Raw genomic sequence first — 27,338 nt, forward strand, 5'->3', positions numbered from 1 at the left:
ATGGTGCATGAGCCAGCCTGGGGCCCCGGGAACTCTCACTGCCCGGGGCCCCAGAACCAGCATCTAACACCATATGTGAGCGCAGCCAAACACTTGGAGCTGCCACCCCCAAGGCCTGTCTCCCACTGCTCCAAAACTTACCAAACACACAACTGGAGAAACTCACTCCCAAACAGTTCTCTGCTGCATAAAGCCTGCAGGCTGCTTATAAGCCAATGAGAAATGCACACATCTAATACACCTAGCTTGCAGTGATTAATCAAGCAGAAGCTGAGCAAGTCAGCCACTGTTTGGGAGTGAGTTTCTCCAGTTGTGTGTTTGGTAAGTTACAGAGCACAATGCTATACAGTGGTGGGTGAGTGGTGTACTACTATTCCCAGCAGTGACACAGAGCACAATGCTATACAGTGGTGGGTGAGCGGTGTACTACTATTCCCAGCAGCGACACAGAGCACAATGCTATACAGTGGTGGGTGAGCGGTGTACTACTGTTCCCAGCAGCGACACAGAGCACAATGCTATACAGTGGTGGGTGAGCGGTGTACTACTATTCCCAGCAGCGACACAGAGCACAATGCTATACAGTGGTGGGTGAGCGGTGTACTACTATTCCCAGCAGCGACACAGAGCACAATGCTATACAGTGGTGGGTGAGCGGTGTACTACTATTCCCAACAGCGACACAGAGCACAATGCTATACAGTGGTGGGTGAGCGGTGTACTACTATTCCCAGCAGCGACACAGAGCACAATGTTATACAGTGGTGGGTGAGCGGTGTACTACTATTCCCAGCAGCGACACAGAGCACAATGCTATACAGTGGTGTGTGAGCGGTGTACTACTATTCCCAGCAGCGACACAGAGCACAATGCTATACAGTGGTGGGTGAGCGGTGTACTACTGTTCCCAGCAGCGACACAGAGCACAATGCTATACAGTGGTGGGTGAGCGGTGTACTACTGTTCCCAGCAGCGACACAGAGCACAATGCTATACAGTGGTGGGTGAGCGGTGTACTACTATTCCCAGCAGCGACACAGAGCACAATGCTATACAGTGGTGGGTGAGCGGTGTACTACTGTTCCCAGCAGCGACACAGAGCACAATGCTATACAGTGGTGGGTGAGCGGTGTACTACTATTCCCAGCAGCGACACAGAGCACAATGCTATACAGTGGTGGGTGAGCGGTGTACTACTGTTCCCAGCAGCGACACAGAGCACAATGCTATACAGTGGTGGGTGAGCGGTGTACTACTGTTCCCAGCAGCGACACAGAGCACAATGCTATACAGTGGTGGGTGAGCGGTGTACTACTATTCCTAGCAGCGACACAGAGCACAATGCTATACAGTGGTGGGTGAGCGGTGTACTACTATTCCCAGCAGCGACACAGAGCACAATGCTATACAGTGGTGGGTGAGTGGTGTACTACTGTTCCCAGCAGCAACACAGAGCACAATGCTATACAGTGGTGGGTGAGCGGTGTACTACTATTCCTAGCAGCGACACAGAGCACAATGCTATACAGTGGTGGGTGAGCGGTGTACTACTGTTCCCAGCAGCGACACAGAGCACAATGCTATACAGTGGTGGGTGAGCGGTGTACTACTGTTCCCAGCAGCGACACAGAGCACAATGCTATACAGTGGCGGGTGAGCGGTGTACTACTGTTCCCAGCAGAGACACAGAGTGGCAGTAAACACAATGCTATACAGTGGTGGGTGAGCGGTGTACACAGAGTGGCAGTAAACACAATGCTATATGGTGTGGGTGAGCGGTGTACTACTGTTCCCAGCAGCGACACAATGACTGGGGGGACCCTGGCTAGCCTGGCTGGAGAGAGAACTACCCTGCCTGCCTACCCAAAGCTAAACCCACAGACAAATGGCGGAGAAATGACGTGGATCGGGTATTTATTTACCCGAACCACGTGACCCGTTCGGCCAATCAGAGCGCATTCGGGTCCGAACCACGTGACCCGTTCGGCCAGAGCGCATTCGGGTCCGAACCACGTGACACGTTCGGGGAACGTTCGGCCATGCGCTCTTAGTTCGGCCATATGGCCGAACGGTTTGGCCGAACTCGAACATCACCCGAACAGGGTGATGTTCTGCAGAACCCAAACAGTGGCGAACACTGTTCGCCCAACACTACTAAATACTAATAGAGCTGTTCTCTGTATAATACATTGCATCGTACAAATTTACTTTTTTTCACATATGAATTCTGAACTTAGAGAGAACCTGTAACCTCAGGAGGGGGAAGCCTCAGGTTCCAAATGAGGCTTCCCCAACCTCTGAAGCTTGGAGGAATCCAGCGCTGGCTCCCCCGAAACCTCCCCAGACAAGCAGTGATATATTTACCTCTCTGTGATCCTGCGCAGACGCACTAGCGGCTCTTTGTTCAGGATAGGTGGAAATAGCTGAGCCCGATTGTATCCGCTCTATTGTGCAGGCACAAAGGACTCGCACCTGCGCAGTAGAGTGGATGCAATTGGGTTTCGCTATTTCTGCCTTACCCAAACGAAGAGCAGAAGTACGCCTGTGCAATATTGTGGTAGGTAAATATTTACCTCGCCGCACTTCCGGTCGTCCCGGTGCTTGAACGGAGGGATGGAGGTAAGTATCCCCCCCAGAGGTTTTTTTTTCAGTTACAGTTTCTCTTTAACTTTGCAAACTTGACTGACGATTTTACGAGAATCCCAATAAGCAAGATTGGGGCCAATTCACTGTGAGATCACACTCATAAATTTTGCTTATCCCTACCACCGATTTTTTGCAGCGTGCCCCTCCATCTTATGGACAATGAAGGGTGAGTTGCTCAGGGAGCTGAGCCCCACATCTGTGGGCTCGGAATTCCCTGAGTTTTACCAGTCTGCATGGGGGACAAGAGTTTAATGCCAGTTTAATGTATTTATTTATTTTATCTTTTACTTTTGACTGTGCATTGCTACTTGCTTAGTGATTGGGTGATCACAGCACCACTAATACAATTAAGTGTGAAGTTCAATTCTTCATCTTAGTAAATTTAGACCTGTAAGTAAGCCAGTTGTTTAATATAATTCTTTAAAGGACAACTGAAGTGAGAAGGATATGAAGAATATGGAGGCTTACATATTTATTTCCTTTTAAACAATACCAGTTGCCTGGCAGCCCTGCTGATCTATTTGGCTGAAGAAGTGTCCAAATAACATCAGAAACAAGCATAGTTACATAGTTATTTGGGTTGAAAAAAAGACACACGTCCATTAAGTTCAACCAGAGAACAAAGTACAACACCAGCCTGCTCCCTCACATATCCCTGTTGATCCAGACCAGAGGAAGGCAAAAAAGCCTTACAAGGCATGGTCCAATTAGCCCCAATTGGAAAAAATTCCTTCCCAACTCCAGATGTAGCTATGTAGCTAATATTGTTAGATCTGACAATAATGTCAGAAACACCTGATCTGCCGCATGCTTGTTTAGAGTCTATGTCTAAAAGTATTAGAGGCATATGATAAGCAGGACAGCCAGGCAACTGGTATTGCTTAAAGGAAATCTAAATAAAAAATGAGTTTAAGTTTCCTTGGGCTTTCTTGCAGCCACCTGGAGTCATCCTGTACCCACAATGTCCATCCAAATCCTCCCAAAAAGCTAACCGACGACACGCCTCCTCATCGCACTCCAGCGGCTGGAAGCATTTTGCACATGCACATTATGCGAAAATCTCAGAGCGCTCCCGCAGTGGGAGTGCCATCAGGGTGGGTGCAACTTGGGGCCACGCATGCACAGTAGCTGCCAACTGGCGGCAACCGGCAAACTTTGCAAGGGTCACCACTGCTTGAAGGGACTGGGACTGACGTTGTGGACCCAGAATGACTCCAGGGTGCTTCAAGAAGCCACAGGTAAGTTAAACACTTTTTATTTAAACTTAAGTAACTCTTTAGAAGGAAATAAATATGGCAACCTCTATATCCCTCTCACTTCAGTTGTCCTTTAACTACCTAAAGACCGCCCCATGCCAATGGGCATGGACGCGGCGGTAGCCCGAGGACCGCCTAACGCCAATTGGCGTCAAGTTCTGGGGCTCTGATTTGCAGGAGATCGCACGCACGCTGCACGCACATCTCCTGCTCGGGGGCAGAGCTCCGCCCACTCCTCAGTCTCTGAGCTGCCGCTCGGAAGACTGTTAGACGGCGAAACCACTGTCTTTTCTGTTAGTACAGCGCTGCAATCAGCAGCAGTGCTGTACTGGGGACAGCTGTGCGACTCAGCTGTCCCCCTGGACAGGAGAGCGATTGGCTGTCATAGGCTGGTGGGGAGAAAAGGAAGGGGGGGGGGAATCACTTGTGTGCTGAGTTGTACAGGCCTGCAGCTATGCCATAAAACTGCAGTGGCCAATTTAGTTAAAATTGCCCTGGTCTTTAGGGGGGTTTACTACTGCAGTCCTCAAGTAGTTAATGGTCAGTTTGCTGCCGGCTGAAGTGCCTAGTACCATTTGAATTACAGGACCTATTGAATAGAATTGCAAATCTAGTGGCAGAAAGTTTCCACGTATACTGTATACTACATATTTCTGTTTCCCGGAGAACTGATTTAAACCCTTTCTCTGAGTCACTGACCTGTTACCAGTATGCAGAATTTGAGCCAAAGAATGACTGCTTTCAGTGCAGCCTGTGCCTGTTTCTTGATAAAGTCACTTTAAGGTGATGACTTTCCAGCCAAACACCATTAGTGATTCTCATGGGAGAAGAAATGCTGGCTGAATCAGGGGTAACCTTGCTTGTTCTCCGTAAGGTTAACATACAGGTCTTTCTGCCAAAGTGAAAAAAAAACAAGATCATAACGCTAACACTTGGGTTTCCTGCTCTTTTTGTGATATCCGTACTCACTCTTTCTGAGTCGCAACATGCTAATAATCTAACCATAGAATTACTTCCTGCTGCCTCATCTCAGTGTTAACTCTTTTACATTTATAACTGGGTCATTGTGGGTCTTCACACCATTACTTTCTGCATTGTTAGTGAAAGCAGAGCAAACTCGTAGTCTAAAAAATATCATGGACATGTTCAGCTTTTGACCTTTGTAAATGCTTCAGATACTGCCACAACACAGAGACTGAAATGTAGCTAATATATTAAAATGTCTTAACGGATCTATGACTAACAGGAAACCACACAAATGCGAATGTGCATACACACACATGCACACACACGTGTGCGCGCGCACACACATGTACATACACAAATACACACACACCGTTCGTCTGGAGAGTAACATTGTAATGCTGGGGGGGTCATACTTTCTGACCACCCAGCGCAACAAGGCTAAGTAGCTGGATAATGGAAGAGGCTCCACAGATGGACACAGGAGTAATGAACAAGGGAGCAAGATTGCCCAGAGCAACTGCAGCTCTGGACCGCCTATCAGGCTAGATGCTCTGTGATACAATACACAACAGACATAGTCGGTAACAGGCTTGGGTCATACACGTTAATTCAGATGTCAGTCGTATTGGAAGGATTAGGCAGATTCGTAGTCGATAGGCAGGCAAAGGTCGGTACACAATACAATATTACAATAATACAATACTGACTGACTGGAGTACATATATATGGTGCTGATGCACAATATATGAAATGTAGCTCTCAAATAACTCACTAGCTAAAGCACAAGTAATGACAATTAACAGACAGACAACAGACAAACAGACGGAATGCTCAGCCAATCTAGTCGCTGTTTCAGCGACAGCAACATTCACACTGAGATCGACAAGACTAACAGAACTAATGGCAACCTCTGCTATAGTTCGTCCTCAAGAACAAGGCTAGAAGGAATACTACCAGTCACCAACGTGGTGCTGGCAGAATCTAACTATCAGGATCAGAAGGACTTCACTGACCCTCACAGGTCAGCAAATGTCCAGCAGACATGACAATACAGAGCAAGGCATTATACATTTACAATAACAACTTTCACAGCATAGACCCAACGACAACTCAAAGAGCTGAACGCTATGTCGGGCGGGATCTGAAATGGGAGGCAGACTTTTATGCTGGCATCAGCCAATGGATGCAGGTATGCAAATTCCCACACAGCTGAATGGTAATCATTCAATCCTGAGCTGCTTTGATTACCATTTGCTAGCTGAAAGACTATCATAACATGCATGCAGTACTATGCAACAACATGCATGCAGGAAATCCAGTGCTATCTGGCTAGAGTTCAACTGCAGCAAACCATAGAAGGAAACCTGACAGCATCCTGAACTGCTCCGAACTGCAGAGTGATTGCAAATGACAACAAGACTCACTGCAAATGCGCAACCAAATGCAAGCAGACAAGTCAGAACTGCCCAGTTGCAGCTCCACTGCAAGCGACAGATCATGCTACAGGAGAGATCCTGACAACCATCCATTTTCTTTTATCTACAGTGTAAGGTATTCTTTCTGTGTAAATTAACTTGCATCTATCAGGTTAATCTCTTCTCTCCATGCACCATTTTTCATGTATCTACAGAATTCTAGTAACTGTTTTTTCAGCAGCATAAACACCCCCCCCCCCCCTTCTTAGTTCATCCAACCCATAAAGTGAGGAGTATGATGCTACTACAACAGAAGGATAGGAAACTTTGTAAAAAAAAAAAAAAGACAAATGCCTAATCAAAGGATCTAATTATGCAGAAAAACAATCAGAAGATACAGTGGGTCTTATACAATTCACTTTTTCGTCAAAGGTTTTACCTAGGAGATAATTTTTCACTTTTTGTATCAGCACTCTGCAATTGGGGGGAAAAAAGAGTTTCACTTACCTGGAGCTTCTAACAGCCCCCTGCAGACACCCTGTGCCCTTGAAATCAATCAACAATGCTCTGATCCCCGCCATGGATACGTTTTGCTTACCCCCGACTGGCCAGTTGATGGCCACTGCGTGTCCTCATTCACACTCTCATCGCCAGGAGCGTCCTGCACAGGCACAGTAGGAGATTTTCTCCTATGCATCTGTGCTGGACGCTCCCGGCGATAGGAGCATGAATGACAAGGACATGCAGGTGCAGTGGCCATGGACTGGCTAGTCAGGGGAAAGCGATACTTATCCGCGGCAGGAAGCCGGAGGATCCTTGATAGACTGTGCAGGCACAGGGTGGCTGCAGGATGCTGGAAGAAGTCCCATGTAAGTGAAACTCATTTTCCCCCTTAGTTTAGGTACACTTTAAAAGCATTATATTGATAAGGTTTGAAAATATCTAGGAGAAAACTCAGGAGAAAGAGTTGAGTTGAACAAGGGTCAGTGGACCATATGCACTGTGTTTTCTCCTAGTGAAAATGTTCAAATTCTCTTTAATATTACTTTGCAGCATCTAACAATTGGAAAAGAACCAAAATTATCATAATAAGTACTATGAAAATTATGTTGTGTATTTTCTAGTTTGCTGGGGGTTTCAAAGACATTTTATTGACAGGTGTGAAAAAATCAACTTGGAAAAAAATGAAGGAAAAAAAGTGAATTGCTATAGGCCAGTATGTCTAAAATAAATTACCGTACATGTTTTCTTAAAGTGCTCAAAAAGATTACCTACAGAATTAAACCTACTATCACAAAAATCATAGCAGAACAGCATTCAAACAATTAAACACAGCACTTTGCTCTGCAGTAGAAAGCTCTTTCAGCTTATGATCCACATTCGAAGAAGAGATAACATTATTTTTTGTTTATATTCCTCTATTTGCTACATTCCTAGCTGAGTTGAAAACTCTCTCTGCTTCAAGCATGCACGCAGTTCAGAACAGTTTACTAGAAGATTTTAATATAGAATTAAAGCAATTGAATACAATGCAATGACAGCTTTCAGAGCAGATAAAATGTACTTTGGGAATTTGTAAACAGAAACAGATACTTGTGCACAAAAGCAAATGTGATAACTGTATGGGTGATAAAAAGTAGGAAAACACATTTTTGTGGAATATTATGGCCCATATGCAATTCATGTTTTTCTCCTGAGTTTTGGGTGATATTTTTACAACTTGTCATAAAATGCCTTTTACGTCTCCGGCATGCAAGAAAATGCTCAACATAAATTTGATAGTACTTTTCACCAACTTTTGGGTACTTTTTAAATTGTAAAATGCTGAAAATTTAGTTAACAAAGTGTCACGATCGGTGTAGCAGAGAGGGTCTGATTCTTGGTGATCTGCAGTATCACTGGGAATACAGATATATATCCGATTATTGATGATCTGCAGTATCACCGATAATCCGATATAATGCTAACCTCTGAACACCTGAGTAGTGTGAGTGCTTGGTGCAACAGTAATACCGTGAGGACTAAGCCTCAGAAACAAGTGCCATACTGTATGAAGTACTGCAGCAATACAGATTCCTTCCGAAGGCCTGGACTCTCCCGGGGGAGGAGTCAGGCGGAGTGTAGGAAGGACAGAACGTGAGTGACACCTAGGAGAGGGCGTCACTAACAGAGCTGGGAACTGCCTCTAACAGCAAGGTCAGTTCTCGAAGTCGGGCAAGCCAGGTCGTAACACACGGACAGATACAGTACAGATACAGAAAGCAGAGGCGGAGTCTAATAAACAGGCAGGGTTCGGTAACAGGGTATCAGAAATATCGGGGTACAGAATCAGAAGTCAGATGCAGAGTCTAAGAGCGAGCCGAGGTTCGGCAACAGGGTATCAGAATGACAGGGTACAAGATCAGAATACAGAGGAATAGTAACAAGCTTGGAGAACCTGGGGAGCAGGTGCCCAGCAAATACAGAGCTGGCCCTGTGGAGCAGGTGCCCAGCAAATACAGCGCTGGCCCTGGGAAGCAGGTGCCCAGCAAATACAGCGCTGGCCCTGGGGAGCAAGTGCCCAGCAAATACAGTGCTGGCCCTGGGGAGCAGGTGCCCAGCAAATACAGCGCTGGCCCTGGGGAGCAGGTGCTCAGCAAATACAGTGCTGGCCCTGGAGAGCAGGTGCCCAGCAAATACAGTGCTGGCCCTGGAGAGCAGGTGCCCAGCAAGTACAGAGCTGGCCCTGTGGAGCAGGTGCCCAGCAAATACAGCGCTGGCCCTGGGAAGCAGGTGCCCAGCAAATACAGCGCTGGCCCTGGGGAGCAGGTGCCCAGCCAATACAGTGCTGGCCCTGAGGAGCAGGTGCCCAGCAAATACAGTGCTGGCCCTGGGGAGCAGGTGCCCAGCAAATACAGCGCTGGCCCTGGGAAGCAGGTGCCCAGCAAATACAGCGCTGGCCCTGGGGAGCAGGTGCCCAGCAAATACAGCGCTGGCCCTGGGGAGCAGGTGCCCAGCAAATACAGCGCTGGCCCTGGGGAGCAGGTGCCCAGCAAATACAGCACTGGCCCTGGGGAGCAGGTGCCCAGCACATACAGAGCTGGCCCTGTGGAGCAGGTGCCCAGCACATACAAGGCATGAACTATCTCCTATCGATAGAGATAGTTCTCAGGGTCGAGAACTCACAGACAAACAAAGTACAGGATCAGATATCAGGAGAGTAGTCAGACAGGCAGAAAGTCATAACAGATAATCACAATCAAACTAGTACTTTAAGCTATCAACAGAATCTAGCTTAGTGTAGGATTACAGCTCCAGCTGGTCCCGGCACACTTAAGGATCTGACTACGGGTCTGCGTGCTCCCACATTGTGATCGCAACGACAGGCAACCAGCAACTGACCAAGCAGCAGAATATATAGTTGCTGGACACTGCCGCCCCGCCCGAACCATTCAGCCAATCATGAGTCCTGCAGGAATCAGCTGACCTTCCTGATCAGCTGACACTTCCCCTGCTAGTATAAAGGGCCTGGATTCAGGCCCGCGCGTGCATAGCTCTCCATCTGCCTAAGTGCACTAACAGACCCAGCCACACCAAGCACAAGCTGCTGCATGCAAACAGCCGCTTTGCTGTCAGGACATGCGGCGGCTTTTCCGCGTTCCACCACACAACCAGATGCGTGCAAACCGCCGCGTAGGACGCGGAGTCAGCCGCCTAGCTCTTGGCACACGCGGCGGCTTTCCGCGTTTCCTCACACAAAGAAGATGAAAATATCTCCTTAGAGATAACTCTGGTGAAAAAAATGAATTGCATATGGCCCCATGTCAGAGTTTTATTCCACTTTAATTGATTAATTGGAAAAGGCTATTACTTTTATATATATATTTTTGATGTGTATAAATGGAAAAAAATGTACTTTCTTACCTACCCTCCCTACCCACTCTTTCCCCGATTATGCATCTTTCTCCCACTCTTTCTCTCTCATATAGGGAAAACATTGTAACATCATCCACTTCTTTAGGAAATAGCGTAACAGCTTACCCGTAGTGACTGCAATGTTATATTCTTAGGAAGACCCTACACTCTCCCCTTGTGTAATGTCCGTTAATAGATTTCCAAGACTCATCGTAGTTGTTAATAGTGTGAACATACATATTTTTCTTTCTTCTTTCCACCAGAGTAAGAGTGTTAGCCATATTTATTTTAGCCGTGTGGGTCATGCAAGCAACGGGAAGGGTTAATGCATTATAGTATTCCATTACATGCTATGGCTTTAGCAGCACAAGCTTTATTTATTACCTTCCAGCCAGAGCAGTGGAGAAAGCTTTTATTTCCCATGTAGCTACTTCATTTGGTTTGTTAAGTGAAGTCTTGGAGCAATCTGTCACTGTCGTGGTGCTCACTGTATAACTTCCCCATTGCTGTATGACTCCAAACCTAGCACTCATTAAACCTTTGTGATTTATACTCCGATTTTCAGACAATGTCACTGTGTGGCCCTGAAGCCGGGTTTCCGTTGCTGGCCACATATATTTGGTACTATTTTGTCACATTGATTTCTTCCACAATATATTGACCACGTTGTTATTATTCACTAAGGAGCAGAAGTAACATTAAATGCTTCCTGTATGCAAGCTTTCACTGAAAACTGCTTTACATTTATTAGAAATAGCAATAAATTGTGAATCTCCAAGTATGACAAATGGGCTGGGTGGCCCCGGATTTAGCCCGTTGAGTCACTGCATCCTAGAGATAATGGAATAACTACTTCCTAATGGGCTGCTTAAACGAATGTTCACTCATATCCTATACTTTCCAGTAGAATAGGGCACTGTTCCTGATTGTTGGATTTGTGTTTTGACATGCCCACAAATCACAACACTTCTTCGTGCCTACGTGGCCAACTGTGCATCCAAACATGCAATCTGCAGCAGAAATACAGCTGTCAACATAGTTGACAACATAGTCATCCTACATTCATGAAACTCATTTACATTCTACAGTACAATCATCAATCACCTACAATTCTGGCTCTAGAGAATAATTCAAATGTTTATATCTGTTACAACTGGATTACCACATTCAACTGTACAAAATCTTTGTAGAATTTCATTGGTTACATTGATGATAATGGTGAAGCTGAAATTTGGATCATTTTAAGTGGGTTTCACATCATTCTCCCTTGAGCTAGCTGTTCCAAGGTTAAGGCCAATACACATCAGAGGGAGGAAGAAGCACCAAGGAGGAGGATCCCACCCCTAGAAGATTAGCGTAGAGAGGCACCACCATCTGGAGGAATCCCTTACAATGGTGACACAGCTGCAGCATGGCAGCAGCAGGATGGCCAGTGTTTTGAGCTCCAGGGTACAACAAAGTGGCTCACACAGACCCTTGCAGCCTTCCCCTTCTCAGCATAGCACCCTACGTTTTTAAGTAGCCATTGCCACAGGACTCATTTTAACCACTTCACCACTGAGGGGTTTTACCCTTTGAGCACCAGAGCAATTTTCACCTTTCAGCGCTCCTTCCATTCATTTGTCTATAACTTTATTATTACTTATCGCAATGAAATGAACTATATCTTGTTTTTTCCACCACCAATTAGGCTTTCTTTAGGTGGGACATTATGCCAAGAATTATTTTATTCTAAATATGTTTTAATGGGAAATAGGAAAAATGTGGGAAAAAAATCATTATTTTTCAGTTTTTGGCCATTATAGTTTTTAAATAATGCATGCTACTGTAATTAAAACCCATGAAATGTATTTGCCCATTTGTCCCTGTTATAAAACCATTTAAATTATGTCCCTATCACAATGTTTGGCGCCAATATTTTATTTGGAAATAAAGGTGCATTTTTTTCAGTTTTGCGTCCATCCCTAATTACAAGCCCACAATTTATAAAGTAACAGTGTTGTACCCTCCTGACATAAATATTTAAAAAGATCAGTCCCTAAGGTAGCTATTTATGTATTTTTTTTTTAATTTTAAATTTTTAAAAAAATTTTTATTACAAAAAAAAAAGTGGGGAGTGTGGGAGGTAATGAGTTATTTTTTTGTGTATAAGTAATGAATTTGTATGTGAAAAATGCTTTAGGGTGTAGTTTTACTATTTGGCCACAAGGTGGCAACAGTAACTTTTTGTTTAACCACTTGCCGACCGCGCACTCATAACGCGCGTCGGCAAAGTGGCAGCTGCAGGACCAGCGACGCAGTACTGCGTCGCCAGCTGCAGGCTGATTAATCAGGAAGCAGCCGCTCGCGCGAGCGGCTGCTTCCTGTCAATTCACGGCGGGGGGCTCCGTGAATAGCCTGCGGGCCGCCGATCGCGGCTCGCAGGCTAAATGTAAACACAAGCGGAAATAATCCGCTTTGTTTACATTGTACGGCGCTGCTGCGCAGCAGCGCCGTAAGGCAGATCGGCGATCCCCGGCCAATCAGCGGCCGGGGGTCGCCGCCATGTGACAGGGGACAGCCTGTCACTGGCTGCACAGGACGGATAACGTCCTGTGCAGCCCCGATCTCCGGGGGGGAGCAGGTAGGAGAGGGAGGGGGGAATTTCGCCGCGGAGGGGGCTTTGAGGTGCCCCCCCCGCCAGCCACATGCAGGCAGGAGAGATCGGACCCCCCAGCACATCATCCCCCTAGTGGGGAAAAAAGGGGGGCAATCTGATCTCTCTGCCTGCTACCTGATCTGTGCTGGGGGCTGCAGAGCCCACCCAGCACAGATCACTAAACACAGCGCTGGTCCTTAAGGGGGGGTAAAGGGTGGGTCATCAAGTGGTTAATGCGACCTCCAAGCGTCCTTTCGGACGCTTGGAGGAAGTACTAGGAGGCTGGGAAAGGTTTTTTTTTTCCACAATGATCGCGCTGCTTAGCGGAGAAGCAGTGGATCATTGCAGGGCTTAGATCAACGAACGGGAATGGATTTTCCCATTCATTGATCTCCGGGCGAGCGGCGGGAGGCGTGTTTACGAGCGGGAGTGCGCGCTAGAGCGAGCGGGAGCGCGGGCAGCGGCGGGAGTGTGGAAAGTACATATTTCTCCGTCCCTAGGGGTGAAAGGATGGAAAAAGGGACGGAGAAATTCATACGGGCGGGGGTAAAGTGGCTTAGATATATCCTCTGGACATTATAATGGTCCTTTGTGAGATTGTCCAACATTTGTAATAGCATACTATACCATTTTTATTGTGGCAGGAGAAAATCAGGAAGCAGGTTGATTGAGCCATCCAAAAATGTATTCCCACTATTGCTGGCTTCTCGTGCTGTGATGTCAACTTGGAGAGTGGCCTTGCTGGGCTTTACAGATATGACTAGGTTCATCTCTCAGATGCTACTATCAGTATTTTTAATCTGGTTTTGCACAATAGTTTTGAGTTGGCTGTGAGCTTTGGGGCAGCCAGTCCTTTTTAACCACTTTGTCCTCCTTGACGTAGAACTACGTCAAGAAGGACATGTGTGTTCCCACGCGCTCCCAGTCCGTGGATCATTAGCCCAGGAATCAATGATTCGGGCCATGGTGCCCGATCATTGATTCCTCTCCCCAGCAGAAAAAGCGACTGCTTCTCTCGGAAGCTTCGCTTTTTCTGCCTCCTATGTCCCTCTAAGCGTACATTGTACGCTTAGAGTGATGACATGTAAACAAACTCAAGGTTGCTATCTTGTGGCCAAAAAGTAAAACTACATCGAAATATAACAAAAAAAAAATACACATATATTTACCCCAAACAAATACTATTTACATCCCACCCTCCCAAAAATACCCACATAAAATGTTTAATAATAAAAAAAAAAAACAAAAAACATTACAATTAAAAAAAAAACCACATAAATATTTACCTAAGGGTCTAAACTTTTTAAATATCTATGTAAAGATGAAATACTTCTATTTTTTATATATATATATATATATATATATATATATATATATATATATATATAAAGCTTGTAAATAGTGATGGATGCAAAATGGAAAAAATGCTCTTTTATTTCCAAATAAAATATTGTCGCCATACATTGTGATAGGGACATAATTTAAATGGTGTAATAACCGGGATAAATTGGCAAATACAATACGTGGGTTTTAATTATGGAGGCATGTATTATTTTAAAACTATAATGGCCGAAAACTGAGAAATAATGATTTTATTTTCAGTTTTTTTCTTATTCTTACTGTTAAAATGCATTTACAGTAAGGTAGCTCTTAGCAAAATGTACCATCCAAAGAAAGCCTAATTGGTGGCAGAAAAAAACAAGATATAGATCAGTTCATTGTTATAAGTAGTGATAAAGTTATAGGCTAATGAATTGGAGGTGAACATTGCTCGGATGCATAAAGTGAAAACGATCGAGGGCTTAAGTGGTTAAATCAAGCCCTGTGGTTGGGTGGGGAGAATTATCCACCAGCATATTAGTTTGTGTTTTGGCTGTGGTACCAGGGAGTAGTTTTCTGGTTTAATGGATTTTATTATTAAGTTGGTATCCATTGGTAAGTCATTAAATTAGCTAGAGCTTTTCTATAGTTGTTTTGTCTTTTTCTTTAGCATGATAAGTGTAAATAGTGACTTGTAAATAAATTTAGTAGTGCTGCCTGCATTTCCATGTACAATCATTTTAGCACAGACTACTAAGTGCCACACTGAAATTAATTTGCTAGTTTACATTCCAAAAAATACTGTAGGGCAAGAACTAGAAATTAGCACATTTATGATAAAAGGAAACAACTATGCAACTGAGACATAAGTGCAAAATACAGATATGCAATGTGCTATGGCAGAGCTACCCAACCCTGTCCTCAAGGCCCACCAACAGTACATGTTTTGCAAAAAAAAACACATACAAGCACAGGTGAGGTAATTACTGTCTCAGGAGAGCTGATCAAATACCTCTGTGGATGTGCACAAAACATGCACTGTTGGTAGGCCTTGAGGACAGGTTGGGAGGAACACTGTGCAGTTTTCTACTTTTTACTACTTCTCTACTTTTTGGATTCAGTCATGGCGGAATTTAGCAGTATTTCACGTAGCTTGCTAACCATAACTGCTGGCAATCTAATTATTCCTTTCTTATATTCTCCACCATTGCACATTTGTCTGTATACTTTTGGTGGAAATAAGTTTCAGATACCTTTTTTCCTACTGATAATAATAATGATTATGTGATAATTCAGTGGTGACCTTCTACTTTCAGAGGTTACTGCAACATTCATACCAGGTCAATAGGGGAGAATAGCTACTTTGTCAGTACCATGTGATGTCAGGGGAAGCAACACCCTAGTCATTTAATAATATCATTTAAATTTTCTTTTTAAACACAATTCAGTAGGAATTTTTATTGGGCCATATGCAATTCACTTTTTCTCCTGAGTTTTCTCCCAAGTGATATTTTCACAACGTGTCATAAAATGCCTTCTAAGCTGCCAGCAAGCAAGAAAATACTCAAAATAAATTTGATAGTACTTTTTCGCCAACTTTATAGTACTTTTGCAGTTATAAAATGCTAACGATTATGTTTGAAGATAGGATAAAACTAGGAGATAACACAGGTGAAAACATTAATTGCATATGGGCCATTGTGTGGATGCATAACTACATTGTTCAATAACTCTACACAGTGTTCCAACTCTGTTGAACGGGTATGTTACACTCATGTTGCAAATAATAATCTGTATTCTTCTGGTTGGTAGGCTGGCTTTGGACTTTGTCATTTCAGTGCAGTAGGTGTGGAAGAGTCCACTCAAGCAAACCATCCAGCATAGCAGGATCAGTAGGGAGCACACTGGGAGACAATCTGCAATTGAGGGAGATTTGGGTGCCTATGATACATGCTAAAATAGCTTTGTGCCCACTATTTGTAGCCACAGTTTGCATAGCGGGCAGTCTTCGTGCCCCTATTTTATTGGGTGCTGTGGATGGCAAATGCTATCTCTGCTGCATTTTTCAGCAACTGCGTTTGGGTAAAAGTCAATGGAAGTGTGAAAAACATCACATGCCAAACGTGGCGCTATGAGATTTCCTTGTTGATTTTTTATTATTTATTTTTTTTGCTAACTAAACGAATCAGCAATATCTAATGCAATTACACCATCAAAAAAAAAATGTCACGGAACCACACAGAAAAATCTCAAATGCATCACATCATTTGTGATTGTGATTGCAGTTTTCATTGAAACCAGACCATAGGAGGCTTTGCTTAATGTTTTTTGTATCAATAGAAGTAAAATGTGGGCTTTAATTAGAATATCTGTGTTTACAGAAGGGTTAGCAGACAGATATTTTAAACCCCTTCAAGGTGTGTGTGAGCATGTATCATTTTTCCAACTCAGGAGCATGCCTTCCCTGATAGTCCTTCTCAACTGAAAAGAACAACTTGTTGGGTCCAAATTTCCTCACTTATGCCCATGTAAGAACTTTGGTTTCTTGCCAGTTTACACTATGAACCTCTAATTCAGGGCTTTTCAACTCCTGGTACCCATACCGCTAGTGGTACTTAGCTGTTGTCCAGGTGGCACACTCCGGGTTTGCCTGCCACTTAATTGTCTGCCTGCTGCTTGTCCTGGTCCTGTTCTGCCTCCTCAAAGTTCGGCTCCCCCTTGCTCACTCCTTGCTGTGCTGCCCTGCGGCATACTTTAAACCTCAGATCAGCGATGAGGAGACAGTCAGGTGAATGGTGCACAGTGACTGCCGGTATACTTCAAATACAGGAAGTGACATCACTGCTCACTTCCTGTATTTAAAGTATATGCACCGTCACTGTGCACCATTTCCCTGGCTGTCTATTCCCTGTTACCACTGATCTGAGGTCTGAACTATTCCGCAGGGCAGCACAGCAAGGAGTGAGCAAGGGGGAACTGAACTTTGTGGTGAGTCCCTGCCCAGCTCTCTGGGGGTGGGGGGAGGCTACCTATATTGAAGCAGGGGAGGGAGGAACTGGAAAGGCTACCTATATTGGTAATCTACCTACAGATTGCCCACAATGGCAATCTGTAGGCTAGCAATCTAATTGTAATCCTTTTCCCCACCAATGCTTCATGCTGTTTCCTTTGCATTTGCCCCTCCCCCCTTTCTTAAAGTGTATCTGTATTAAAAAAGTGCCCCTGGTGGGTACTTACCTCAGGGGAGGGAAGCCACTGGATTCTAAAGAGGCTTTCCCCTTCCTCTTCAGTAGAGGAGATCCAGCACTAGGACCCCCTAAGATATCCTTGTCGGCGTGAGCGCATGCGAAGTAGTGGCTCTCCGCTCGGGCTCAGGCAGAAACAGCTGAGCCTGATTGGGTCCAATCTTCTGCGCATGCTGCACTGGTGGTACTTGACATTTTTCAGGCGATAAAAGTGGTACCATTAGTGAAAAGGTTGAAAAGCCCCGCACTAATTGACCCCACATTATTAACTAGGGGCTTGTTCACAAATGTGCCTATTTGTCATTTCAGGCTCTGAGACCAATTCTCCCCCAAGGCTGTCTACAGATTTGCAATCAAACTCTGTTGTTAGCATCTTAGTAGCGTCATCTAGCAAACTGTAGGTGGGATACAGTTGTTTATCATGCAACTTTCTTTTTGTATACATTTTGTACCTACTTTTAGTATTATTCAGAGCATATGAGAAATCTTGGCATAAAATTCCATAAACAAATATTTAAAGTACTTGTTTATGAATAAAACATGTATTTAAGAAGGCTATTCCTTGACAACCTGTTACTGCATTATATAGTACAAGCAACTTTAAAATATAATTCTGTTTTAAATTTCTAAGATGGAAGAAAAAGGATGAAGTCAATGAAGGAAGTCACAGTCAATATACTCCTTTGATTGTTACGGAACACATTTTTTGTTAAAATCTGGGGAGCAAATACTTGCCTGAAGATTACAAAATCATTTTGAACAAATAGGAGAATAGGAGCTAAGGAAAAATACCTAATAGTTCTGACAGTCATTCCTTCCTATAGACTTCAGATACTATGAATGTATCTGGCTCAAGGATGGTTTAGTGTAGTCGCACTTAAGTTATTTAAGACTTCCCTGAGAATGGAGGAAATGCCATTTCAATTTTATCACTCGGATTTTCAAAGTCACGCTTGTGTGCACAAGCAGAAATTGCTCTCTCCATGCCAATACAATTTAAATGATTTTGCAGCCTCTGTGCTGGGGATGGTACAAATATCTCGTTAAATGATGAGTTTTATGTGGACAATTTAAACTGTCACCGGTAGTTTTTATTTTCTGTTATTGTTAATTTTTAGATATTTTGTAAAAATTCAGATCACGTTACACCTTCTGCAAAAAAGACAGGGACTGTCTACTGAAATACTTTGCAAGAATCTACTGAGGAAAGACCCAAACATTGTGATTTAAAGCAGAATTTATTTAATTTAACATAAAAATGCTTAAAGTAGACCCGAACTCTTGCACAGGACAGAAGGAAAACAGAAAAATGCACCCTGTATGGTATGTATTTAGAGAGTTTAGCCTGTGTAATCCCTCCCATGTGTGTCTTATCACGAGTTGTTATGTGATCCTCCCCATGTCCCATGACTGCCTATGGCAGATAAGCAGATAAGCCCATTTGAAAGCACATGCTGTTAACAATATGTCTGCTTCCATGAATCAGGCAGTAGAAACAGTGCATATTCATTTTATGATTTGTATGAGCTGTAACAAATACCGTATATTCCGGCGTATAAGACGACTGGGCGTATAAGAAGAACCCCAAACTTTTCCAGTTAAAATATAGAGTTTGGGATATACTCGCCGTATAAGACTACCCCTCTTCCAACGCCCACCAAATAAAAATAAAAAAATAATGTACTAGTGCGGTGTATGAACAGATACTGGTGCTGTACTGTATGTGTTATCCAGTATATAACAGTATATAGTCAATTGACTTGTTGCATTGGTCAACTCTCCTTAAAGAGAAACTCCAACCAAGAATTGAACTTTATCCCAATCAGTAGCTGATACCCCCTTTTACATGAGAAATAGAATGATTTTCACAAACAGACCATCAGGGGGCGCTGTGTGACTAATTTTGTGCTGAAACCCCTCCTACAAGAGGCTCTGAATACCGCGGTACTCCTGGCAAACTGCCACAATGTAACAATGTTCACAGACAGGAAATGGCTGTTTACAGCTGTCTAACAGCTAGAAACAGCTAAATAGCCTGCCCACAGTAACAATGTCACCATGTAATAAATGTCAGAATGTGAATCTGGGAGAGGAAAGATTTTACAATGAGCAAACACTGACTAAATCATTTATACATAATTATTGTAAAAATGAAGCACTTTTTTTATTACATTATTTTCACTGGAGTTCCTCTTTAAGTAGACTGGTCAGCTGTCCTTGACTACCTGTTTATCAGAGCGGTATGGAAGAATAGATTGCGCTCCCTCAGCAGCGAGATCTGAGAATCGGTAACAGGATAGGGCGTATCACTCGGCATCAATGACACCCGGCGTATAAGACGACCCCCAACTTTTCAGAAGATTTTCAAGGGTTAAAAAGTAGTCTTATACGCAGGAATATACAGTAAATGTTTTTTGTTTAAAGGGTATTATGCTGTAGTGTATCTTTTAGAGCAGAGAGGATGTCTGAGTTCAGGTCCACTTTAAAGGGAACCTAAAGTGATGTGAAAAGAAAGATATGTATATGTACAGTGGCAAGGATACACATACCTTTGCTGTTTTCCTTTTCTTCTTTCTCTGCCTGAAAGAGTTAATATTCAGCTGTATAACTGCCAGTTTCTCTCCAGTTGGGACCCAGTCCAATTATAGTGTCCCTCACTGAAAAAGAAACACAGCCATAAAACACTTTCCTGGCAGATAACTGGGCTTCTGAGAGCAGACAATAGATAACAAAGGCTAATAGTTAATATGTGAGAGCTCAAATTTCTGAGACATGTGGCAGACTGTATCCTTGAGCTGAGGCAAAACAATACATCTTAAAAAAAGAATAAACAAAACATAAAAATATGAGATACCTAAAAGTTACTTTAGGAGTAGGAGGATATATACAGTTGTTTATCTCATCAGTTCCTTTTCACTTAAGATTCACTTTCACAATCTGCATGTTGTGGTTAGGAAAATTAAGGCTTTTAGAGGATAAGTTACATATGAGTTATCAGTTGTACTTTGTTATGTGATTTTCTGCCCTTGAAACCTTCACTTGTTCCTCCCAGCTTGAACATGATAGTGTCATCCTGTGCCACCCACATAACCTACTCCACCATATCAGGCTGCAGCAACAACTCTCTCAGTGGGCGATTTTTCCATTCTTATTAATAGTATACATTAACCTTTTAGTTCAATTAACTTGAAGTTTTCATGCATCAGTTATAATTATGAATGAGAAACTAGTGTTAACCTGAGGTCAACCACAACCTGAACTGAGGACAAATGTCTGTGTACAGTAACATCAAAAAACAACACAGTAAATTTCCTGTCTATGAATGTCCCTATGGGAGAGCAAAATATATAAAACTTAACGTTTAATTGTTTTTTCTGAAAAAGTTCAAAATATTGAGGCTATTGTGATATCCAATGCTACATTATAGGGACTGGGGAGGGAGCCCGGTCTGGCCTAATATGTACTGGATCTAGCCGCTTAGAATCCCCATTTTACCTCACTCTCAGTCCATACAAATGCTACTTAAACTATAAATGCAACACCCATCAGAGTGGCCTACATGTTTCGCCTCCAAAGGAGGCTTCGTCATGGATGCTTGTACAGTAACACCAACCACTCAACTTACATTACAACTGTAATTGATCTACAGCCAAATTGCAGTCAAACTCATATTAAAATGATATAAAACTGAACTCATGTCTTAGTACACTAACCCAGAGCAAAAACCTGTTCTTAATGCACTTTTAAATAAATATGTTTTTTTTGTGTTGTGCAATGCTTCAGCCTGTCACCTAAAACATGTTGCAATGCAAAAGTGATTTCCTCTAACTTCTTTTCACGAACAATGGGAGCTTATCAGTCTCCTGTTGATTTGTTCTTAACAGGCAGTGGCCATAAATAACATTCAGCTATTCACTTCTATATAGTAACTTGAGCAATGTTTATTTTGTGTCCGTGTGTTGGAATCTCTGTGTCCTAGTTATGATCCTGTGCTAAAGCAGGAACAGAGCTTTTCAGATCTATCAGTGGTTCAAGCAAATCACATGCTTCTTTATGAGTTCTCATAGACATGACCATCACTATCAGGGGCGTAGCAATAGCCATAGCAGCCACAGCAGGTGCTATGGGGCCCTGGGGAATTGGGGGCCAAGGTGGTACTTAATGTATTCACCATTAACTCTCTGTAATTTCTTTACCCTCTGACTTTGTCTCAGTATCCATAAACTATGTGCAGTGTTGATTGCATGAGAATGCAAATTGCCCAATTAACTCACATCCATAGGGTGGGGCAGGTGGCATTGCTTAAGAGTGCCTCTATCTGAGGGCCCCATGAAAGTTTTGATATGGGGTCCCATGATGTCTAGCTATGCCACTGATCACTATAATATATACTTGAGGATATTGCAAAGTTTTTAGCTATAATTTGCTAAATGTGTTCAAAGCCGCATACTGGGAGCAAGGCCAAGTTTATATTTTATCCCCCTATGCCAAGTATGTTGGAGCTTGCCTTCCATGTGCAGCAGTGTCCCTCCCATGCCATGTGCATCCTCCTCTTCCATGCGTAACATCCATATACTGCTGCCCCTCTATTTCATATGTTGCTCCCCATTTGCAACTTTCTCTTTCATTTGTAGCGACACCTATTTCATGTCTAGGTGCCTCCTTGGGCTGTAGCTACCCAAAACCCTGGCCTTTGTGGCCCTTTCAGAAATTTGGCTCTGACTGGGAGTGCACACAAAATAAGACTATTGAAACAATTACTAAATTGGCTGCTCAGGCAGGAAATTAGGAAAATATTCCTCAACTGAACACAGATAACAATTAAAAAAAGGCCATTGTTCAATGTGAAGGCTGTATAAGAATACATTGGAATTAGTGTTGTGCTGGCTTATAGGTAGGTAATGGTGGCTCTGATCTGAAAGGTATTTAGCTTGACAACTATTTCCCTATAACATGAATAAAAGTGGGAGCAGGCTGACAGCTCGATTCTGTGTACCTATAGAGCTAGCTGCTGCTGCATTAAGGCTATGACAGGTTCACATTAGTGATGACTTTTTAGAAGCATAGATGTGATTGGATTTTCCACCAACAAGGCATTTTCTAGCTGAATCAATACTCACATGTGTACAGGTTTTCCAGTTCATTAAGTACCAGAGCTGCATGAACTTTAATCAGGCCTCCTGAATACTCATCATGAATAGTATAACTGATGCCATATATTGCCTTCTTATCCATGAATACTGGTGGAGGAGCTTTTAATTCTAAGTGAACATGAATGCAATCCGAATTTCTGCTATTACCTATTTTTTTCAAAAATCATTTGACTTTCTGGAACACCAGTTTGCTTTTTCAGAGTGGGATTCCATGAAATTGCTTCATATGCATCTTCATGATCCCTTCTGCTACAGTTATTTTACTCAGCCAAACAGGGGATAAAAAAAAAGTTATAGCAAAAAAGATGACCCCCTCCAAAGATTTAATCCAGACCAATGGCAAAATATTTGGGTTAGTGGACAGCAGTGATGAGGCCTGAAAGTGTGTTGTGCTTGCACAATCCCCCCCCCCCCCCCTTCACGAAAAACCATACAGGATTGTGGAGTGGGTACTCTATGTTTGTGCATGTGTGTGGGGGCAGGAGGGGTAATTCAGAGGGGTTCATATAACATAAGCCTGCATACTAAAGGTGGCCACTAACAATCCAACTTCTAGCAAAAAAATCATTCAAGTGATCAGATAATTCTTATAGCGGGAGACATGGCAGCGCTTTCAGACATTATACCTGAATGATCAATCTGCATGGATGTGCAAAGCTCCAGTAACTGGACAATATTATACACCTAGCACTCAAAACAGGCAAAGGAGGGTGTTAGCTTCAGTAAATAATATGACTAAATAATAGACTTCTCCACCGCGATGACGGATCCTCTCGGGGAAGGCCTAACACTAGTCTAGCAATAAAAAACATAATATTCCTTGTGCTGCTAACCATAAATGGTATACACATTTCATCAAGCAGACAGACAGACAAACGATAGCGCTCAAGGCTGCACCTGAAATGAAAGCGCTGCCATGTCTCCCGCTGTACAAATTGAATGTAAGTATACTAGTGGCTAGCTGCATTCATTGCTTCAAATCTACATTTAAAATGTTTAGATTACAATTAGTACATAATTTGCATCTGTTTTGCATTCAAGGCATGTATTTAGCCCCAGTGGAGCTCTGCATTGCCTCTGTTGGTTTTAATTTCAGGTGCAGCCTTGAGTGCTATCATTTGTCTATCTGTCTGCTTGATGAAATGTGTATACCATTTATGATTAGCAGCACAAGGAATATTATGTTTTTATTGCTAGACTAGTGTTAGGCCTTCCCCGAGAGGGTCCATCATCGCTGTAGGGAAGTCTATTAGATAATAATCTGTGAACACATTATTTACTGAAGCGAACACCCTCCTTTGTCTGTTTTGAGTGCTAGGTGTATAATATTGTCCAGTTACTGGAGCTTTGCACATCCATGCAGATTGATCATTCAGGTATAACATCTGTTTAAAGGCGCTGCCATGTCTCCCGCTGTACAAATTGAATGTAAGAATACTAGTGGCTAGCTGCATTCATTGCTTGAAATCTACATTCAAAATTTTTAGATTAGAATTAGTACATAATTTGCATCTGTTTTGCATTCAAGGCATGTATTTAGCCCCAGTGGGGCTCTCCATTGCCTCTGTTGGTTTTCATTTCAGGTGCAGCCTTGAGCGCTCTCATTTGTTTGTCTGTCCAATCAGATGATTCTGTTCGGAAGAAAAATCTTTCACTACACCATCAACAAACCAATTTTTGCTTCCTATCACAACCAACAAGAAAATCCAAATTTTGGTTTGACGAAAATCCAATTGGAGGACTATTTTTATAATAGTTTGAAATCGATCGTGCCCATTAATGAAGATTATATACAACCAATCCGATCAGAATTTCTGATCGCTCAAATGATTTTTCGCTAAAAATTGGACCATTAGTGGCCACCTTGTATGAACAGATGATGTCACAGATTAATCCTATGGAATTTCCAGATTCATAGTGTACCGGTATTCAAAATGTTTAAAGCTCACCTGTAATCTTTAAGAGTACCTCAGGTCAATTGAACATATCTATAAACAGTAATAAGCATTTTTAACACTTAATAATTGTGTAAAATAAAGATATTTACCTAAGTTGCATTCTAGCTTTTTAATGCTAGCTGTCATTTGGATAACACCAACAGCACTGCTATCTTGTGGATGCCTTGTATGCATCTACAAATGGCCTAAGGTACATCATAAAAAGCATACAGCCAAAAGTGGCCGGGAAAAAATGGCGCACGGTTGCTGCCAATAAAGTGCCTAAAACTATTTCGCGTTTTATGTCTTTGCGTGTATAACATTTAAAGTTCACTTAAAACACTATGTATTGTTTTAATCCTTACTTATTAACTCACAAAATAGTGTTTTAATGCAATATCGCTATTGGTTTGTGCACAACAGTAAATGCACTTTTACTTTTCTATTTCCCAACTCAAACACTGAATATCGTTTTAAAACGAGTCTAAAAGAATGAACGAGACTTAAAACCAAGTATGCGCAATATTGCATTAAAACGCTATTTTGCAAGTTAATATGTAATAATTAAAACCAATAAATAGCGTTCTAAATAAAAATAATTGTTATACGAACAATTCTGTAAAATGCTAAATTGCGTTTAAAGCACATTGGGCCTGATTCAGAAAGCGGTGCAAACTGTTTTGCACGGGCGTGCTAAACAGTTAGCACACGAAGTGCCGTTCGAAGACTTTTGCGCGCACAATTTCCTGCGATTCGCGTGATCGCGGCACTTTACGCGCGCAAAAGCCCGCGAACGGCACTTCACGTGCTAACTGTTTAGCATACCCATGCTAAACAGTTTGCACCGCTTTGTGAATCAGACCCATAATGTGTGTCACCGTGCACCATTTTTTACCGTCGCCTTGTGCGCCATAATTAGTGTGTTAGCCGAACTGCAGCCGAACTATTCGGCTGCCCAACCTGTCATTTTGCTGTGGCTCTTACTACTTCCGGGTCGCAATGACCCGGAGTAGTACGTCTGCGCTGGCCCGGCGGAGCGCGTCCTAGATCGCGCTCCCGTTGCCGGGCACTCTCTGCGCATGTGTGTGACGTCACTCATGACGTCACACACATGCGCAGAGAGTGCTCGGCAATGGGAGCGCGATCTAGGACGCGCTCCGCCGGGCCAGCGCAGTTGTACTACTCCGGGTCATTGCGACCCGGAAGTAGTAAGAGCCACAGCAAAATGACAGGTTGGGCAGCCGAACAGTTCGGCTGCAGTTCGGCTAACACAGCTGAACTGTTCGCCCAACTCTAGCCATAATGTTGCACTTGAGGACGGCAATTAACGTTATTAATGTATTACAATGGCATGCCAGAAAGTTGGCACAATATTTGATTAGTGCAACTAGGATGAAGGAGGAAAAGAGGAGGTTAACTCTCCTAGGTTAACTCTCCTTCCCCACAAGCAGCTGTAAGCTCAGCCGAAAAAGTGCTGAGACATTTTTTTCAAGAGTGGGACCTGCACATTATTACATAATTTGACAGGGATCCACACAGTACCAATGAGAATTCTGAAGTAGATCTTAGAGATTTCACTACAATTTAGGTAAGAACAACCATCTTATATAGTGTTTTAATTTTTCTTGTGCTCTTTAAATTTAAAAGGTTGGAAGGACAGAGTACATACATTTTAAAGCCTTCATGCTGCTCATTGTCTTCAGAGTCCCTCCTATTCCCCATTCCATTACCTTTGTCCCCCGTAGGCTTCTGGGAGTTAATGGAATGGTGAGCAAGCATTTCTGAACTGGGCATATACAAGTTCCAAACCACGCATGATCAAGCACTCGTTCACATCTTCTTTTATTCAGGCACCATCTCTTTTTAGTGGACATGCTCAGTTTGGAACTTGCGTATGTCGGTGCTCATGCGTAAGCATGGGCACTTCCTGTTGAAGGATTCAACTGTCAAATATTAAAGAGGCTAAGAATGGGAAATGGGATGGATCCTAAAGATGATGAGCAGCGTGAAGACTTTCAGGTGTAGGTGTTTTAACATATTAGGCACTCACTTTAAGGGCTCGTTCACATTGCGTTCCACTCCCGTTAGCGTTCGCGTTGGACTTTTTTTGAAGCTATTTTTTTTTTGCTTCCCGGCGCTTGGGTGGGAGCATTTTTATGAAAAACGCTTTTCTAAGCACTTTTCCCGAGCCTTTTTTTTTTAATTCACTCCCTGACGCAAGTCAAAAAGTGAGCTCTTTGACCCAGAAAAGAATAAATACAATGTATTTATTCTTAAAAACATGAACGCTATCGCTGCACAAACCGATTTTTTCAGCGCTTGCATTTTTCTATACCTTCCATTGAGGCAAAATCGCCCCAAAAATGGTACAGGCACCGCTTTGCTGAATGCACAGCTCATGAACCGCACTGATATGAACCTTCTCATAGAGATTCAGTGCACAAGCGTTTTGTGGGTGATTTTAAGAATCGCCTGCGCTTGAAAAAAGGTTGAAAACGCCTCTAGTGTGAATGAGCCCTCAAAGTCCTTTTTGCCTCAGATCAGACATTTAAAAATAATTTAATAAAATGGCGCACCTTCAACATCAAAGTCAAACACTACTTGAGATTTTAAAGGGAACCCGAGTTGAGGTGAGAGGGATATGGAGGCTGCCATTTTCATTTCCTGGTAAACCATACCAGTTACCTGGCTGTCATGCTGATCCTCTGCCTCTAATACTTTTAGCCATGTACCCTGAACAAGCATGCAGATCAGGTGTTCCGACTCAAGTCTGACTTGATTAGCCACATGCTTGTTTCAGGGTTGTGACTCAGACACTACTCATGCCAGAAGTTCAGCAGGGCTTCCAGGCAACTGGCATTGTTTAAA

At 43.1% G+C, this 27,338-nt stretch overlaps 1 long non-coding RNA gene across 2 annotated transcripts in view; it reads right to left on the reverse strand.

Moving 5' to 3' along the window:
- The window catches only part of LOC137561199 (uncharacterized), a 230,881-nt gene that overhangs the window by 65,089 nt on the left and 138,454 nt on the right, over positions 1 to 27,338 (reverse strand). For both annotated transcript variants that reach the window (XR_011029922.1, XR_011029923.1), the window contains exon 2: positions 19,930 to 20,037. This is a non-coding gene — a long non-coding RNA (uncharacterized lncRNA). The remainder of the gene's footprint in view (positions 1 to 19,929; positions 20,038 to 27,338) is intronic.

This window comes from Hyperolius riggenbachi, chromosome 3 (genome assembly GCF_040937935.1).
Source record: "Hyperolius riggenbachi isolate aHypRig1 chromosome 3, aHypRig1.pri, whole genome shotgun sequence".
NCBI classification, from domain to species: domain Eukaryota; kingdom Metazoa; phylum Chordata; class Amphibia; order Anura; family Hyperoliidae; genus Hyperolius; species Hyperolius riggenbachi.